Source organism: Podarcis erhardii (assembly GCF_964252035.2).
Source record: "Podarcis erhardii genome assembly, chromosome: 2".
Classification (NCBI taxonomy): domain Eukaryota; kingdom Metazoa; phylum Chordata; class Lepidosauria; order Squamata; family Lacertidae; genus Podarcis; species Podarcis erhardii.
Window position 1 is genome coordinate 110864967 of NC_138498.1, and position 12628 is coordinate 110877594.

General features: G+C 48.2%; 3 long non-coding RNA genes across 3 annotated transcripts; 2 read left to right on the plus strand and 1 right to left on the minus strand.

Annotated features, from left to right (window-relative positions):
• The first annotated feature begins 52 nt into the window (after positions 1-52).
• LOC309337335 lies at positions 53-9767 on the plus strand. The gene is made up of 2 exons (XR_014154168.1): positions 53-902; positions 7786-9767. It is a non-coding gene; the product is annotated as an uncharacterized lncRNA (long non-coding RNA).
• LOC309337495 lies at positions 2431-7311 on the minus strand. The gene is made up of 2 exons (XR_014154359.1): positions 5776-7311; positions 2431-2583 (listed from the first exon to the last, which is right to left on the minus strand). It is a non-coding gene; the product is annotated as an uncharacterized lncRNA (long non-coding RNA).
• On the plus strand, positions 4569-6593 carry LOC309337463. The gene is made up of 2 exons (XR_014154326.1): positions 4569-4997; positions 5722-6593. It is a non-coding gene; the product is annotated as an uncharacterized lncRNA (long non-coding RNA).
• Positions 9768-12628: the final 2861 nt, after the last annotated feature.

Below are 12628 nucleotides of genomic sequence, written 5' to 3' on the forward strand. Positions count from 1 at the left end.
AGTATAGAGTATAGAGTATAGAGAAGTTTGTAATTTCCTTAATCTCCTCCTCCTCCTTCTCCCTTTCCTTATTCTTCCTTTTTTCTATTTTTCTTTTTAACATTAGTGTGATTTTTATTGTCTTTTATGTTGAAAACTTTTAATAAAAATCGATTTTAAAAAAGAAGCATAGAATGCCCCCTCAGTACACAGAAGGAGCCCTGTCCCTGCACAGGTAATGCCTGTGATAAATTGAGATTCCTGAATTGCAGGGGCGTTGGATTAGATGACATTTTCGGTCCCTTCCCGCTCTACAATTCCATGCTTCTATGAAACCCTTATCCTGCTGAATGTATTCCTCTCAGACATGCAGCTGATAACGAAAACATGGCAGCCTAGCCTGGAGAAAAGTTTGGTGTCCCTTAACACTTTCTCGTAAGCATTCTTCCTCTTTGGAGAGGCTAAGTAACCCCGCTTAATGCATAGTCCACTTTTCTCCATATTTACCTCCCTAAAACCCACCCTGATCCCCTCCAGGTTTCACTTGCTACATCACAGGCTCCTCCCATTTCCCCACCCAATCACCTTGTTGCCCCGAAAGCACCATCAGGTTAATGGCAGGCCTGACAGGTGTGGCCAACCGCAGTGATACAGCAGGTGGAATGCAGCATCCTGATCCCATCTCGGGATGCTGTTTTCAAGGCTGGGCGGGGCTGGGCTCCGGTGATATAAGTCCCAGAGCACAGAGGGAGGGAGCAGGACACTTCTGTCACTCCAAGGCAGAGTCAGCAGAGGGAAGTAGAACTTCTTCTCTTCCTCCTCTCAGAGGCCTCTCAAGATGAACTGTGGAAGTCCTGGGCGATGGCCCTTCTGTGGCATGACTTCTGCAGCCATCCTCCTGGTTCTGTGTCTCCAATTGCAAGGTATGGTTTGGTGGGGCTCCAGGGCTTATTGTCATTCAGACATCATCAATGCAAACCCTCCAGGTGTCCCTATTTTCCAGGGACAGTCCCAGAATTAAAGAAGCCGTCCCGGTTTCTGATCTGATCTGGGAATGCCCTGCTTTTCCTTAAAGGTAAAGGTAAAGAGACCCCTGACCATTAGGTCCAGTCGTGGCAGACTCTGGGGTTGTGGTGCTCATCTCGCTTTAGTGGCCGAGGGAGCCGGTGCACAGCTTCTGGGTCGTGTGGCCAGCATGACTAAGCCGCTTCTGGCGAACCAGAACAGCACATGGAAATGCCATTTACCTTCCCGCCGGAGTGGTACCTATTTATCTACTTGCACTTTGACGTGCTTTTGAACTGCTAGGTTGGCAGGAGCAGGGACCGAGCAACGGGAGCTCACCCTGTTGTGGGGATTCGAACTGCCCACCTTCTGATCGGCTAGTCCTAAGCTCTGTGGTTTAACCCACAGCGCCACCTGCGTCCTTTTCCTTAGGATGTCCCTATTTTCATTGGAGAAATGTTGGAGGGTATGGAACAGGAAATCCCCAGGGCTCCCCCCCCCCCAGCCAGAACTTAGTTCCAGTACTTTTCAGGTGGGTGCCATTGCCATTATGAGAGAACAAGGGAGGCTTTCGTGGTGAGTTCCGACACCTCTTTTTCTATAAAAATAGCACTGGACGTCCCTATTTCCAGCGGAGAAATGTTGGAGGCTATGTAAATCCCTTATAGTACCTCAATCTATCTTCTGAGCACCAGTTGCTGGAAACCACAGGAGGAAAGTGGGCTCTTGTGCAGGTCCAGCTTGGCGGTTTCCCACGGGCATCTGGGCGGCCATTATGCCAACAGGATGTTGGATATGACGGTCCTGCAGGGTCTTCTTAGGTACTTAACCTAACTCCTTTGCTATTTGGGGTGCCCATGTTTTAGATTTGCTAAGTTGCCAAGGCATTTTGGGCGTTGGGGGTGAGGCAGGCAATGAGCTTTTGGCTCAGCCAAAAGAGGATTTTCAGGCTCTGTCAATCCTTGGTTGTCAGGCTCCCCTGTAAGTACAGGAAGCCAGGGAGACTGTCTGCTATAGACACCAGTATGTTATGTGTGTATAAAAGTGTCAACTGACACCAGGTGATTAGCAGGAGAGTGGTTCTGCCCATCTGTCAACTTGGCCCTGGAGATGCTTGAGATTGAGCCCAGGACTTTTTGCATGCAAGGCATGAGTTCTGCCACTGAGCAACAACCCTTCTCGTGATGGCTTAGTTGCTTGGAGCATGGTAACACCAAGGTTGCAGGTTCGATCCCCGTTTGGGGCAGCTGCATATTCCTGCATTGCAGGGGGTTTGACTAGACTTCCAAATTTACGATTCTATGATTCTATTATTCTTTTGGGCTTTAACTGAAGCACAGAAATCCAGGAAGTGTCTCAGACTGGTGTGCTTGATTATTTTGTTCAAGAAAAATTCTGGGTTGTTGTTTTTTTAAAAAACAACCCATGCTGATTTCTTTAAAAGCAAAAAGACTTCACTTAAAAACAAGAATAAACAGGTGTCAGTAGCACTGGTAGAAAGTCTCCCTCGCCTCCTGTACTTACAAGGAAGCCCAGCTGACGGTGTCAGGTGGTTTTCAGGAAACACAAGTGCCCAGTGAAGCTACAGAGTGTAGACCCCTGGAAAGAGGATTTGCGGTATGGTAAAAAAAGGGACATTCACAAACCTCTCCTCCACTTCAAAAGTAAGGTTACCACAACAAAAAGCTCACATCGTACCCCGCACACAAGAATTTGACCCAATTTCCCCCCTCCTCTTTGATAATTTTTGAATGCAATTTATTTTCTCGCTAATGGATGGGGAATGATAGCAGGGGAATGTGGAAGGAAATTTGCAGCACTGCTCCAATTGCAGAAAATGAGAGCTGGTCCACCCCAAGGGAATGGCATGGCACTGTGCCTTAAAGCTGGAGTAAGAAGAAGAAGATCCAATATTCGTTGATTTATTTGCCCACTGTAAACCACCATTTAAGAGTGGTTTACAATGTGGTTAACAGCATAAAATCGTACAAAACAAACAAGAATCAGCTTGCACACCTAGAGCAGACAGAATGAAATGGGAAATGAGATGTAAATGAGAGAGAAGACTAGAATCTTGAGAGTGGATGATGGGAATGCAATATTGCCAATGCAGATCATTTCTTCCCTTTTCATTTTTCCTAGTCTTGTTCTCCCCCCCCCCCTTCTCCTATGTTTGCCTTTATTGCGATTATTGCCAGCACTTGACCTGGATCATGTTAACACAATGCTCTCGGCCAGCCCATTGCCTGGGGCGAATGTCCTATAGGAGAGATGAGTCCGTCCCTAGTGATGAAAGCCGTGCTTTTGTTTTATTACTTATAGATTAGGAAAATGTTTTGTGGCTGGGTGCCAGAATTCCTGGGTAATGTTCCAAATGCACTCAACGCTTGGGAATGAGAAGCAGTATCGGGTATCAAATTTGTGGGCGTGCCTGGTGCGGTGATTAGCAGTTGCGACACTGGAGGATAAGGCGTGAATTATTCTTAATTCAGATCAAGGCTGGTTTGTGCAGGGGAAATGCATCGAATGCAGCTTTTCATAAGAAAGGACAGGATAGATCTAGATGGTGGCTAATGGCTTCCAAAACCAGCCATGGGAGCATAGTGGATGCATAGTTGCTGGAAACCGCAAGAATGCTCTTGTGCTTTTATCCTACTTATGGGTTTCGCACAGGCACACAGTTGGCCACTGTGAGAACAGGATGCTGAATTAGATGGGTGATTGGCCTGATCCAGCAGACACTAATTGAGTCAATTTCCATAAATGTATCCTGCAGAATGTCTCCAGTCACTGCACTGTAAAGCAGTGCTCCTTGCGCAGGTGCAAAATTGGCATTCAACACCTCAACTGTGAATCATAGAGTTGGAAGGGCCATCGAGTGCTTGCAAGTGTGCTACAAATGTAGGCTTGCGCTCGTATGATGCATTTGTATGTACTATATGCACTAATGGAGCAAATGTCTCAGATAACTCCCACTGCCTCTTCTCACTCTGCATTATCTGAGGCTGCGTACACATTACCATTTACTCTGGCTCCGGCACACTCCCACTGCTGGCTTTTGATTTTGCATACACCCATTACCCACGACGCAGAGCTACCTTGTGGTTTCTTGACAAATACCACCATTCGACGCGTTTCTCCTAAAATCAGCCTCAGCCCAAAAAGGAAAACTTAAGGCACATTTACTTCTCAGTTAAATGGAGGTGTGTACGTTTGAGCCGGATGGGCGGGTGGTGCTGTGGGTTAAACCACAGAGCTTAGGACTTGCCAATCAGAAGGTCGGCGGTTTGAATCCCCGTGACGGGGTGAGCTCCCGTTGCTCGGTCCCTGCTCCTGCCAGCCTAGCAGTTCGAAAGCCTTTCAAAGTGCAAGTAGATAAATAGGTACCGCTCTGGCAGGAAAGTAAACGGCGTTTCCATGCGCTGCTCTGGTTCGCCAGAAGCGGCTTAGTCATGCTGGCCACATGACCCGGAAACTGTACGCCAGCTCCCTCGGCCAATAAAGCGAGATGAGCGCCACAACCCCAGAGTCTGTCACGACTGGACCTAATGGTCAGGGGTCCCTTTACTTTTACGTTTTACGTTTGAGCCATTGCACGTGGGCAAATGACAGCTTCATCAATAGGGGTATCTGGGGTTACAGCGGTGGGAAAACCAAAGGGATAATTGTGCATTGGAAAAAGACAGCCCCAGCCTCTCTCTCCAGTATGTTCAGCAATGTGCAATTGCAACTTGAAACAGAGCGGGGCCAAATGATCTTGCTGCATTTAAAGCCACTGATGTGCATGTCCACATTTGGACAAAAGGGTAAAATGTGGGTGAGCATAGATCACAATCAACCAGCTATACTCCAACACTCTTTGAATCCTTCCCACCTACCCGCCCAATTGCAACTAGGTTCTCACGAGCTCTTAGGTTACTCCAACTTAGCAAACCCAGAATGCACCAACTCCCCTTTTGTTCCAATAATTTGTTTGCTGCCAGGTGAGACACAGGAGGTGTTAGAGGAGGGATGTTACCGGAAAATCCGAGGGCTCCCTTGGACAAAAAGTAAAGACACCAACCAGAGTAAATTGGAGCAAATCAGCAGCCTGTAGGCTTGGCCTTTATTGAACTGTTGCAACAGGGTGCTCCCCTCGCAGGTGAGAGAAAAGACACAGAAAAATGGTGTGAAAGACCTTATAAAAACTTTTGAAATTCCCCTCCTCTAGGTCAAGCCCACCCCCAGAAACATCATGCATACATTACAGAAAGGAGGGGTTGAGGGAGGAGTTGCGGTGGTAACCTGAGTGTCCTGTCACCTGGCTGGTTCCCTTCTCTCCCCCTCCCCATGAGTCACTTCCAGGAGACAAAGGGGAGTTTGCAGTTTCCTGCCCCCTGAGGGAAGATCTGATCAGTGTCCTTTGTTTCAGTCCATGCTGAATCCACTCCCATATGCAAGTTCTTTGTGATTTTGATTGTCTTCTGTCTAGGACCATCAGGGTTGGCATAGCAACTGGGCAGGGCTCCTGTAGATGTGCTGGGATGGTGAAGGGATTATGGCTGCCCTGTATCAAACCTTCCCCATTTTGTAGTCCTTCCTTCATGGAGTAAAATAAAAATGGAACAGTGCAAATCCGATGTATGGTTGATTTTCTTATGAATTTATAACAGAAGTGTGGCGTATGTATTGTGTGAGTGTGAGTGTGTGTGAAGTTTGTACAAACTGAATGATTGGGGTGGGGGTTTCCTGCTACAGGGATGAGCAACATCCCTCCAGATTAGGGCTCCCCCCCCCCAAGCTGGAACTCACCCAAACTCAGTTCCAGCACCTCTCAGGTAGGCACCATTGCCATGAAAAGAGAACAAGGGAGGCATTCATGGAGAGTTCCGGCACCTAGAAAAAATAGCACGGCTCCAGATATTCCTGGAATACAACTCCCATCATCCCTGACCATCAGCTATATCTGCTGATTGGGACAGATGGGAATTGGGAGCTCAACCATGTTTGGAGGAGAGGCACAGAGCTGCGATGAAGGAGCTGGGCGTCCTGATTCCTTTTTAATGGAAAGCATGGTGCCCTTGTTCCAGAGAGATTTGCTCATGTCAACATTCCCACAGAAGGGCCCACCCCACCCCTTTCCCAGTTGTCCCTCCCTGACACACACAGAGCGTGTGAACTGAAAGCAAGCGTCCTCAATAAGCCTTTGTTTGCTTTGGTTGTTGTGAACGGCAGTCTGTTTTCTCCACACCCCTAGACTTCTATGCCACCCACGGGTTATGGTACCCAGCCTACTCCTCCCATCTTAGCAAACTGTTTTCCTGCCTTTCCTCCTTGTGCTTCCAAGAATCTCGTCATCCATCAGAGGCCTCACTCAGCACAAGCTGAAACTGATTTTAAAGATCCTCGTGACTTGCCCGTGGAAAGAATGATTCTCCAATGTGAGCCTGGTAATTAAGGTGCTTGACAGCATTCCTGAGTGCCTTCCTTTCAACTCCATTAAGATGTAAAAAACGAGGGCTGTCATTCAGTTAAAGCGATTTTGTGTTGAGTCAATTTTACTGCATCCTGATTGCTGAACTGAGGGGCAGCCTAGACTTCTTTTAAATTTTAAAAACCAAACGAAAACAGCAGTGCCTGGTGGACCTGATTGGATGGAAGGCAGGGAGGTCAACAATAGGGGGAGCCAGAGCCAATGACAGACAAGTCTTGTCGCAGTCTTTCTCCCTTCTGAGTTTACAAGGGCAAGGAGGAGGAAACTGACAGGTATGGACCGGTTGTAAGTAAGAAGGCTGTCAAATGGGAGCTGGCACACAGACAATGGTGGAGCAATATACCCTTTTGCCGTAATGGACCAGCTACCAGTGTAAACAAGTGCACCTTTAAAAAAAGCAAAAGCAAGCAATCGTTTAACTGACCCAATTAAATCTGCATAATATTTCCACACATGGGTGAAACGAATTCTGGGAGCTGCTGTTAAGGGTGCTGAGAGTTATTAGAAAAACCCCTACAGTATTTCCCTCGCAGAGCTGCCATCTCTAGAGTTCCCACGTGAAGAGAGATTTATCGTTAAACCGCTCGGGGAACCTGCGAGGGTAATGGAGCGTCTCAGCTCCCTTAGCAAACTACAACTCCCAGAATTCTTTGGGGGAAGCCATGACTGCTTAAAGTGGTATCGCAGTGCTTTAAATGTTTGGTGCGAAGGGAGATCCTTGGTCCACCTAGCTTCCCATCGCTGTATGCTCTAACACAGGGGTGACCAACTCCCAAGAGACTGCTACTCACAGAGTTAAAAACTGGCAGTGATCTACCCCCTTTCTTGGGGTTCAGGTCAAAGTTGAGCTTTTTTTTAGGGAAGAGGAAAGCCTGTTTTTTTTGGGAGGGGAGTGCAGGGCTTTTTTTAGGGGAGCCAAAGTTGTTTCGCTTCTTTGGGGGGAGCCACTGATCTACCAGTGATCCACCACAGACATACCACAGACATCCAGTGATCTACCAGTAGATCTATCTCAATCTACCTGTTGAACCTGCCTGCTCTAACAGACTCCAGGATTTAAACAGGGGACTTGCTATCCGAGTTTGTTCACCAGAAGTTATTGAAGACTGAGCAGCTGGGCAGGGGCTCTACCACAAAACCACGGAGTGGGTTGGGCCTGGCTCTGCCCCTCTTCTCTCTTGCCATTGTCTCCATTCTGTGTCAGTGCCCCCTGAGCCTCCACACCTTTGACTTCACTGGCAGACTAAAGGCAACAGGACAGGTAGTCGTGGCAAGTCCCAGAATGCCATGGTACTATTCCTGTAACCGGCCACTTTGTCTCTTTCTAGGCTCAGCCTCCAGATGCATCGAAGGGTCGTCCGCGGAAGACCTGCAGCCCTTGCCTCCTGGGGTCCAGCGGAACTCTCTACCCAGCGGCCTCATGCAGCCCGACGTCTCGTCAATGGGACGAAGAGATTGCATCCCTGATGGAGGAGACACCCGCATAGTGGGTGGCAGCCCTGCGACCTTTGGGGGACAGGCAGGGGGGTCTTCTACAACTGGCCCCAGTTCACCAGGGGCGAGCCCCTTCCAATCTGGCAAGCCAAGCCGGCCTGGGCTGTTGGGGTCTATATTTGGAGGGACGCTCCCTCCTCCGTTATGGGCACCAAATGTGAAGCCTGGCATGCCAGGTTATGGGGCTGGCGTTGGGTCATATGGCTATGGCCCTGGTTATAACAGCCAGGGTTTCCCCCGCCCAGTGTGGAAGAGACCTGGGTTCCCTTACATACCGACTGCTGAGGAGCGGGGTGGAGGCTACATCCCAATACGAAACGAGCCACCTAGGTTATATCCGTACGGTGGCGGTGGAGCAGCGGCAGGGGGATCGGCTTACAGCGGTGGGTCCGTAGCATATGGGCCGAGGGGCACGTATGACGGCAGCTATGGGCCCGTCCCTGCAAGTGTGCAGCCAGGCGGACAGCGAGACAGTGGGGATAAAGGAAACCCTTGCACTCAAAACTGTTAGGGCAAAAGGCTGGTCCACATCCTGGGAACTTGAGGCAGGGTGGGTGGAATGTCAGCTCAACTCTTCTGAGAGGAGTATGTGATCTTAGGCTGTGTCCCCCCCCCAAACTTTAGGACCCCTACCCTTAAAAAATAAATAAAACACATTCAAAAGACACGGTAATGAGTCCTCCTGAGCAAGGAGTTTTCAGAACTTTTGCCTAACAAATATGCTCCAAACCGCCATAGAACTACAAGAGTTTTCTGGAGGAATCAGAGATGGAACCCTGACGGTCATCTAGCCCAAGGCAGGAATCTCAACCAAAGCACCCCTGGCAGATGGCCGTCCAGCCTCTGCTTAAAAGCCTCCAAGTAAGGAGAGTCCATCTCCTCTCAAGGGAGTCTGTTCCACTGTCAAACAGCTCTTACTTTCAGAAAATTCTTCCTGACGTTTGGTCAGAATCTCCTTTCTTGCAAACTTGAATCCATTGGTTTGGGTGTTACCCTCCAGAGCAGGAGAAATAAGCTTGCTCCATCGTCCATGGGACAGCCCTTCAGATGATTTGAAGATGGCTATCATATCTCCTCTCAGTCTCCTCTTTTCCAGGCTAAACATGCCCAGCTCCCTCAACCGTTCCTCATAAGGCTTGGTTCCCAGACCCTTGACCATCTTGGCTGCCCTCCCATGGCAATCCAGTTTCAAATTTGTAGGTTAGCTGTTTCCCAATCAATGCCCCCTTGCTTCTTCCATTAGGAAGCCCTCCCTTCTCAACCCCCCTTAGTAGCCCAGATCCCAACGCAAAATCACTTGTTCTCAGCTTGCTGGTGTCACAGGTCTGTCCCACTCCCCCATGTCAGAAACAGTGGCCCAGTAGGTTAAAGTATGTCATATGGATCAACTTGTCCAGTCAGGTGCCAAAATCCTTTGCTCAAGCAATAGTTGCTAGCTCATCGCTTGATTAAGAACCAGTTTACACAACCCAGGTGGGCAGGCTGTGTCTGTGCCAACATAAGTGAAGCCGACGGCCATCTTGGATCAAGCCTGCATAGCGTAGTGCAGCCCTGAGGGGAGTTAAACCTGCCTGAGATGGCAAAATCAAAGGGGCTGTTTGTATCAAAATTGTTTTATAGTTGCTTGTGATGTCAGCCTGATTGTTTTGTGCATTTCTCTCTCTCTCTTTCTTTGAAGCAGAATGTATTAAAGAACCTCTGCCACCTCTTGTCACCTGCTTTTGTTATGTACCATTATGTCACTTGGAAGCAAAGCCCCCTTTTTTTGTATTCTCATCGGGCCAAAATGCTTGCATTAAAATCCTATGTACTGTAATGCCATCTAATGGTCTTCTTTTGGAACAGATCCCGGGCCTCTGAGCAGATCCCCCTCTGGGGCCATCTTGCTAGTTTGGGGAGAGGAGTAGAAAAGAATGGGAACGAAACTGCAATGCTGGAAAGGAGTCTAACAGCATTCAGCAGATCTGGAGTTTTGAACTAAGTTGCCTTCCCAATCTGAGGTGGAAATCAATCATACAAATCAGAGCTTAACCCCTTCATTTCTAATATTGTGGTGCAACAGACATCTATAAGGAATGGCACAGAGAAGGGAGGCCATAAAGCTATGCTGAAAGAATAACTCTCAAAAGTCTCCCGGCTTTTCTCCGGACTGCCCCATCCCTGCCAGTATTTAAGTGTTCAACAGGAACAACACACATTTCCAGTTTCTCTCTAAAGTCTTTAGCCGGATGTTGATAGCAGCATTCAAATAGGGCTTTGCTGTTAAACTCACTCCATCATACAATGCTTGGTGGGTTATGGGATTGCTGTGGTGGGGCTGTCACCCTTTTAAATTACCCTCTTCTGACGGATGGCCCTCAATCCCCGTGGTTCAGTTTTTCAAGAAATAAAGGAGACGATCCGTAAGACCTGGCCAACCCACAAAATATAGGGTTGCCTATATACCATTTCTATATACCATGCCTATATACAAGTGTGGGTTTGCCTATGTATCATTTCCCTGGGAAGTCACAGTGAAGCTACGAAGAGAATTGATTACAGCGGCCTGGGTGGGCATCCTGCCTCATCTGTTTCCAGCTAATGAAAGGAACCTTAATTGCTACGGCCTGTTTGGAGGCTTCCACTTTCGGGACACAACCATCCTTCACCCGCTTTGGCTTACTGCACTGAGGAGCTGTTAAAAGCCAGTAGCCTGACCGCAGTAAATAAAAGGCTAAGAGAGGATCATATAATCAACAGCTATTTAACCAATACAGTTAGGAAATGTCAGCTGAAGCTCAGAGCGTTTCCTAACCTCAGACTGCTGGAAGGTGGAAGCGAACAGCAGCAATTTATTTACCCCATTATTTCTGGTTTCTGATGGAAGACAGGATACGGGATAGATCTGCTTTTGTTGACTCGCTGCCTGCCCAAATCTCAGCAACCGATGCCTCAAAGCATCCTTCCCCACTACATTAAGAATTATGACAATTACGATGATATTTCACTTGTTCCATAAGGAAATGCAGAGAGACAGAGACTGGGTGGCGAAGAACACCTGCACGTTTAACTTTGCATTAGATTGTAGAATTGCAAATGGAGGCACCTGTTAGGTCAGAAGAGTGCTAGCACCCTGCTCAAAAAGCTCCCATGTGGGTCTTAGAGTCCAGCTGTTTGTGTGTAAGGCGCCCTTTTAAAAACCAAAACAAATCCCCAAAGCTGCTCTCCCTTCATTTTGCAGAGAAGATAAGCGACGTAAAACCGGACTGAAAACAGAACCCCAAATTTTATTGCGATGCCGCTATAGCCCTGCTATCTGGCCGCACTGAATGGTCTGAGGGACAAACGATGCTGTTGCGTTATGAAATCTAAGCCTGCTTCAGGCTGGTTAGAAGGACCCAGGTGACAAAGCCATTTCGTAGTTCTCAGATTAAACGAGGGATAAGCAAACTATCATGCCTTTCTTTGTTAGGACCTTCCAGGACAGCTTATGGAGGTATGTGGGCTCCCCAAAAAGAACTGGAAGATCTCAATCAGCAGTGAGGCCTAACCCTTTCCCCCTGAAAACAAAATAAAAAAATTCCTTCCAGTAGCACCTTAAAGACCAACTAAGTTAGTTCTAGGTATGAGCTTTCGTGTGCATGCACACTTCTTCAGATACACTAAAACAGAAGTCACCAGACCCTTCTGTTTCAGTGTATCTGAAGAAGTGTGCATGCACACGAAAGCTCATACCTAGAACTAACTTAGTTGGTCTTTAAGGTGCTACTGGAAGGAATTTTTTTATTTTGTTTTGACTATGGCAGACCAACACGGCTACCTATCTGTAACCTTTCCCCCTCAGGTTGCAATCCAATATAATCAGGATCAATGGAGCCTTTCTTCTGGAGGCTAAAAGTAGATTAGAGGTGGGGTTTTTTCTCCCCCATCAGGATTGCAGGGTAGGAGGAAAGGGTTAACCCCACCCTCACTCTGCTCAGTACCTACTGCAATCTCAATCCTGTTCATTGCCCCTCCTCATCCCAACGGTTCTAAAATGGTACACCCCAACTGCTTTCATGTTATTTGTTTTGAAAACATGGGACTAAGCTTTTCTGTATAAACACACACACACACACACACACACACACACACACACACCAGTGTCGATATGCCTACATTTGGGCATCTATACCAGCACAAAAGGGACGCGGGTGGCGCTGTGGGTTAAACCACAGAGCCTAGGACTAGCCGATCAGAAGGTCGGCAGTTTAAATCCCTGCTACGGGGTGAGCGCCCGTTGCTCGGTCCCTGCTCCTGCCCACCTAGCAGTTCGAAAGCATGTCAAAGTGCAAGTAGATAAATAGGTACTGCTCCGGCGGGAAGGTAAATGGCGTTTCCGTGCGCTGCTCTGGTTCGCCAGAAGCGGCTTAGTCATGCTGGCCACATGACCCGGAAGCTGTACGCCGGCTCCCTCGGCCAATAAAGCGAGATGAGCGCCGCAACCCCAGAGTCGGCCACGGCTAGACCTAATGGTCAGGGGTCCCTTTACCATTTACTAGCACAAAAGACAAATGTAAGCGAGTTAAACAATGCGCACCTGAGGGAATTGGTTAGAAAGAACCCTTACCCGTTTTGGACTCATGGCCAGCCTTTGACAGGGTTGAAAGCCTCCGCACAAACCTGACCCGCACAAACCTGACCCGTCCAGAGTCCTCT